Source organism: Dipodomys spectabilis, unplaced genomic scaffold (genome assembly GCF_019054845.1).
Source record: "Dipodomys spectabilis isolate Male_0828 unplaced genomic scaffold, ASM1905484v1 ptg000095l, whole genome shotgun sequence".
NCBI classification, from domain to species: Eukaryota; Metazoa; Chordata; class Mammalia; order Rodentia; family Heteromyidae; genus Dipodomys; species Dipodomys spectabilis.
In genome coordinates, this window is record NW_024870772.1 from 31,212,246 (window position 1) to 31,218,123 (window position 5,878).

The following is a 5,878-nucleotide window of genomic DNA, read 5'->3' on the forward strand; positions in this document are numbered from 1 at the left end:
TTTCTTTCTTCTCCTAAAGACCAAAAACATACCAGACCAGGCCTTGACAGGTGGCCCCATTGTCTGAGACCTGAACCAGGTCAGCATGGGCTGAGGATGAAGTAGGGAAGTAAACAGTTTAGGGCTAAGATCTGAGCTGTGTTTGTAAGAGTTGCTTTGCTCTAGGACATTCTCCAATTCCTCTAGACATCTATGCCTCCAACTTTTAATGCTGAGGCAGATCTGGCCACCTCTTCTGGCTTTTGCAGAGGCCAGAATCCAATGTTCAAGAAAAGACAGAGTGTTCGCTTCGGCAGCACATATACTAAAATTGGAACGATACAGAGAAGACTAGCATGGTCCCTGCGCAAGGATGACACACAAATTCGTGAAGCATTCCATATTTTTATTTTCACCAAAAAAAAGATTAAAAAAAAGAGAAAAGACAAAAACAGTGCTACTCACTAGACACTGTTGAAAATAAACTAGACAACTTGTGAGTAGGGGTGGGAGGGAAAAACGGGGAGTGACTGAGAGAAGAGGTGATACTGTTCCAAAAGAAATGTACCCATTAGTTGACTAATGTAACTGTAACCCTCTGTAAATCACCTTTATAATAACAATTTAAAAAAAGAAAGAAAGTGGGGGCTGGGAAGGTGGCTCAGTGGTAGAGCACTTGCCTTGCATGCCTGAGGCCCTGGGTTCAATTCCTCAGCACCACATAAGCAAAAAGAAAAAAGCCGGAAGTGGCGCTGTGACTCAAGTGGTAGAGTGCTAACCTTGAGCTGAAGAGCTGAGGGACAGCGCCCAGGCCCAGAGTTCAGGCCCCATGACCAGACCCAAATAAATAAATAAATAAATTATTTAAAAAAAGAAAAGAAAGAAAGAAAAAGAGAGGAGCCATGTATTAATGGCTCAGGTCTGTAATTCTAGCTACTCAGAGGGGTTGAGATTTTAGGATTCAGTTCAAAGGCAGAAAAGTCCAGGAGACTCTTATCTCCAATTAACAACAACAAAACTACAGAAGTGGTTCTGTGGCTATCTCTCTATCAATCTATCATCTATCTGTGTTATCTAACTCTTGGAAGCTTCCTATCAGCTGTCAGTTTTTCACTCTTTAATATGAGTGAACAAGGGTTGCCAGTCACCCAACAGAATCTTCTATCCTGAATAGAGACAAACAGGAAACAAACAAACAGGAAAAAAAATCAGCTTGGAGGAAACAGTTTCTAAAGTCAGGAATGAGAGGAGGGAAAAAGCTCTAGTGAAAGACACATAATAATGCCCCCAAGAAAGAAAATGAGAATGCTGTTTCTTTTGTGTGCATGTATGTGTGTGTGTGTGTGTGTGTGTGTGTGTGTGTGTGTGTGTGTGCGCGCGTGTGCACGCGCGTGTGCGCACACGCACGCTGCCCCTGGGACTTGTAGTCAGGGCCTTTGCTCTCACTTGGTCTTTTTGCTCAAGGCTGGGACTCAGCACTTGAGCTGAAACCTCCATTCCTAGTTTTTGTTTGTTTGTTTTTAACTGTTTTGTTTCATTAGATGTAAGAGTCTCATAGATGTATCTGCTTGGGCTGGTTTCAAACTGTGATCCAAGATTTCAGCTCCTGAGTAGCTAGAATGACAGGCATGAGCCACTAGCCCCTGACTTAAAATACTATTTCTAAAGGATAGTATATAGAAAATTGGGATCTATTGGGGAAAAAAATCAAATGTGACCAGAGAAATGGAAAACTCAGTAAGAATAGATATCATCAAACATAGTGGCTCACCCCTATAATCCCAGCACTAAAGAGGCAGAGACAGGAGAATCATGAGATCCAGGCCAGCCTGGGCTTCATAGTCAGTTCACAGTCAGGCTGAGCTATCAAATGAGATACTGTTTCAAAAAGGTCAAAGCTGGGGCTGGGAAGGTGGCTCAGTGGTAGAGCGCTTGCCTTGCATGCCTGAGGCCCTGGGTTTGATTCCTCAGACCACATAAGAAAAAAAAGCCGGAAGTGGCGCTGTGGCTCAAGTGGTAGAGCGCTAGCCTTGAGCTGAAGAGCTGAGGGACAGCGCCCAGGCCCAGAGTTCAGGCCCCAGAACCGGACCAAAAGAAAAAAAGGTCAAAGCTGGGGATTTTAACTCTGTGAAGCTTAAGGTCCTGTGTTTGAAGAAAGAAAGGAAGAGAAAGGAAGGTGAAGGGAGAGGAGGGGAGGGGAGGAAGAGAGAATGGAAGAATAGATTTAGAAGAGAGAAATAATGTTACAGTTTTTCAAAACTGAAGAAATACATTATCATACAGATTAGGTACTAAGTAGGAAATCATTTAAAAAATAACTTCCACATTAAGAGCCATGACAATGAAACTTGAGACCATTAAGAACAAAGGGATAATCCTAAAACCCATGAAAGGAAAAAAATAGATTATCTACCAAAGAATTTCACCATACTTCTTATCAGAACAGTAAACGCTGGACAGTAATGAGGTAGTTACCTTCAAATATGCTGAGAGAAATCACTATACTATTATTAGCCACAGAGGATTAAACTAAGATATAGATAAATTAAGAAACACTCCCAATTCCAGGAATAAAGATGCACAGGTTACATGGAAAGATAAGATGGTCCTCCCTTCTTCCACAGTCCAGATCCTCAGCCACTACCTTACAGTAGCATTTGTAGGAATTTAAGGAGAATTCACAAAATGGAAAAACTAATCCAAGATTTTTTAAAACAAGAACAAAATAAACATTTAACGTCAGGAAAAGGTATTAAATTATAAGCACACAACTATATCGTACAATAGGAGACTATGCAGCAATTAAAATAATTAAACTAAGGGTTGGAGACATGGTTCAAGTAGTAGAGCACTTACCTACTAAGCACAAGGCTCTGAGTACAAATCCCAGTACTGCCATAAATAAACTGTACTTAGCTATCCACAGGACTATACCTCAAAAATAATATCAACAAGCCGGGTGCCAGAGGCCCATGTCTGTAATCCTAGCTACTCAGGAGGCTGAGATCTGAGGATTGCCATTGAAAGCCAGCCCAGGCAGAAAAGTCTGAAAGACTCTCATCTCCAATTAACTATCAATAAAAGCCAGAAGTAGAGATGTGGCTTAAGTGGTAGATTACTTGCCTTGAGCAACAAAGCTCAGGGACAATGAATGCCCAGGCCCCGAGTTCAAGCCCCAGGATCAGCACAAAAACAAAAACATCATAATAATACCAATAATAACAACAATATAATACCAATAATATAATATCCATTAGAAACATGTACTTAGACCCCTGGGCAATCCATTAAAGAAGAAAAGAAATATTATTTTTTAAAAAAACAAACATTAGGGTTACATATTTTTCTTCTGGAAAGTTTTCTCCTAAGCAGTTGACTTGTTATATCTTTCCAACAATGTTGAGACTTGAAAGTAATAAAGGGAGAAGGAAGGGGTGGCATTGCTGCATTGTACTTATCAGCTGGCAGACTGAACTGAAACACCTTTGTACAACTACTTCAAAGATAATATAACATTGTAAAGAAATTTTAATGTGTACTGTTTCAGCTGAAAAATGCCTATAGAACCTGAGAATTGGGATGGACTAAAATCTGATCAGACCTATAGAAGTGATAGGAACAAATGAAATTTGACAGGTAATTAAACAGGTACATCTATTTGTAATTTATAATCCATCACTTGTCAGCTTTTTGGTTCCAATCCCTTGAGTATAATTTGTGAAGAATCACCTTGAATTTCCCTGTTGGCCTATGTAAAAGATGCAAGATCCTCATGTAACTGGTCAGGAACAAGGGAGAAGGAAAGGAAATTGAGAATTAATTTGAGTTTATTGGTTAGGAGTTATATTTAACAACTTCAGCAGGGAACTGGTAGCTCATGCCTGTAATTCTAACTACTCAGGAGGCTGAGATCTGAGGATCACAGTTCAAAGCCAACCTGAGCAGGAAAGTGTGTGAGACTGTTATCTCCAATAAACCACCAGAAAACCAGAAATTGCACTGTGGCTCAACTGGTAGAGCATTAGCCTTGAGCTGAAGAGCTGAGGGACAGAGCCTAGGCCCAGAGTTCAAGCCCCCCGATGGACAAAAAAAATTAAAAAATAAAAAATACTAAACAACTTCAAATCCTTAACAGGAGCCACCAATAAGATGACTATAGTGTAACCATTTGGGCATCTCAACTATGAGTCGTTGCTGAAATAAAGAATTTGGATGTGATATCTGTAGTTGATCCAGGGCAGGCAACAAGTGTCAAATATAGTAGCTTTCCCCAATTATCTTATGAGACAAATTAATGTGGCCTTTGAATTTGGAAGAAGCTTTTATGTTGAGATGAGGCTATTTTATTATAGCCTCCTCGCCAGTCTACCCCACTGGTGGAACACAAGGATTTAGATGATCCATAAATGTTGCATGTTCTTACTATAGGTTCCTGTGGCCCCACATCCCGATATCCTTTGGTAATGGGAATCTTTTCAGCTGGACCGAAAATTTGCTCACAGCAAGAGTAAGTCAAACTCATCCTCAGAATCCTCATATTTTTGCATGACTTAACTGGAGTTGAAAAAGGGTAGCCCAGTGCTAGTGGCTCATGGCTATAATATTAGCTATTAAGGAGGCTGAGATCTGAGGTTGAGGATCAAAGCCAGCCTGAGCAGAAAAATCTCTGAGACTCTTTATCTTCAATTAACCAGCTAAAAGCCAGAAATGGAGCTGTGGCTCAAGTGGTAGAGTGGCAACACACACACACACACACACACACACACACACACACACACACACACACACAACACACACAGAAGGAAGGAAGGAAGGAAGGAAGGAAGGAAAAAGGGAGGGAAGGAGGGAGGGAAAAAGAAAGGAAAGAAAGAAGAAAATTAGCTAAGTGAATGTAATTCTAAGTGTAATGCTTGAGAATGCAAGTAGGTGGCACCATGTTTTGTTTTCTAGTGGAAGAAAGAAAAATCTCCAAATAACTGAGAAAAAGAAATTTCAGAGCTTGGGGATATTTAGACCCCCAAAAGCAATCTTACCCATTTAGTATACCCATTAGTATACCCATATGGATACCTGAGAAAAGATAACCTGTACAATTTTATTTTCCAGAATCCTGTGAGAAAAATCTGTTAAAAGTATCTGAGAGTTCTCTTTCTAAACATTTTTTTTAGGATCCAGAATTTAATTTATACCAGTACATGGAGGCAGTAACTTTTCCATAGTTATAATTTTAGATGCTAACGAGTCCTTTAGTAAAAGCTGGTTCTAAATTATCACCTTGCAAAAATACAATAAAACCACACAATTACCAAAAATAATCCAAGTATGAAAATTCCTTAGTAGGAAAAGGTAGGAAAAACATCATACCATTTTATAAGCTACGAAATATAAGTAGAGGTGATTCAGAAATATTTGCAAATCTGGCCATCTCAGTTGTCTAAATTCTCTGTATGTTCCTAGAAAGCCTAAAGTCTGGATAAGGAATGAGTTATTCACTTGGCATGTATCCAACCAAGGCTTAAGTGTTACTTGAATCCATTTTGAAATCTTTTCTGGAAAGGGAATTCTGAATGGTTAGAAGATTGTGGACAGAGCTGGTCACCAGTGGCTCAAGCCTGTAATCCTAGCAATTTAAGAGACTGAGATTTGAGGATTGTGGTTCAAGGCCAGCCCAGGCAGGAAAGTCCGTGAGACTCCTATCTCCAGTTAACCACCAGAAAAACTGGAAGTGGGGCTGTAGCTCAAATGGTAGAGCACTAGCCTTGAGCAAAAAAGAGCTCAGAGACAGCGCCTAGGCCCAGAGTTCAAGCCCACAATCAACAACAACAACAAAAAAAAGATTGCCAGCAGGTGCTGGTAGCTCACATGTGTAATCCTAGTTACTCATTAGGACTGAGGTTTG

At 40.1% G+C, this 5,878-nt stretch overlaps 1 non-coding gene across 1 annotated transcript; it reads left to right on the plus strand.

The window, feature by feature from the left end:
* The first annotated feature begins 280 nt into the window (after nucleotides 1-280).
* LOC122112933 lies at nucleotides 281-387 on the plus strand. The gene has a single exon (XR_006148311.1). It is a non-coding gene; the product is annotated as a U6 spliceosomal RNA (small nuclear RNA).
* The last annotated feature ends 5,491 nt before the right edge of the window (nucleotides 388-5,878 follow it).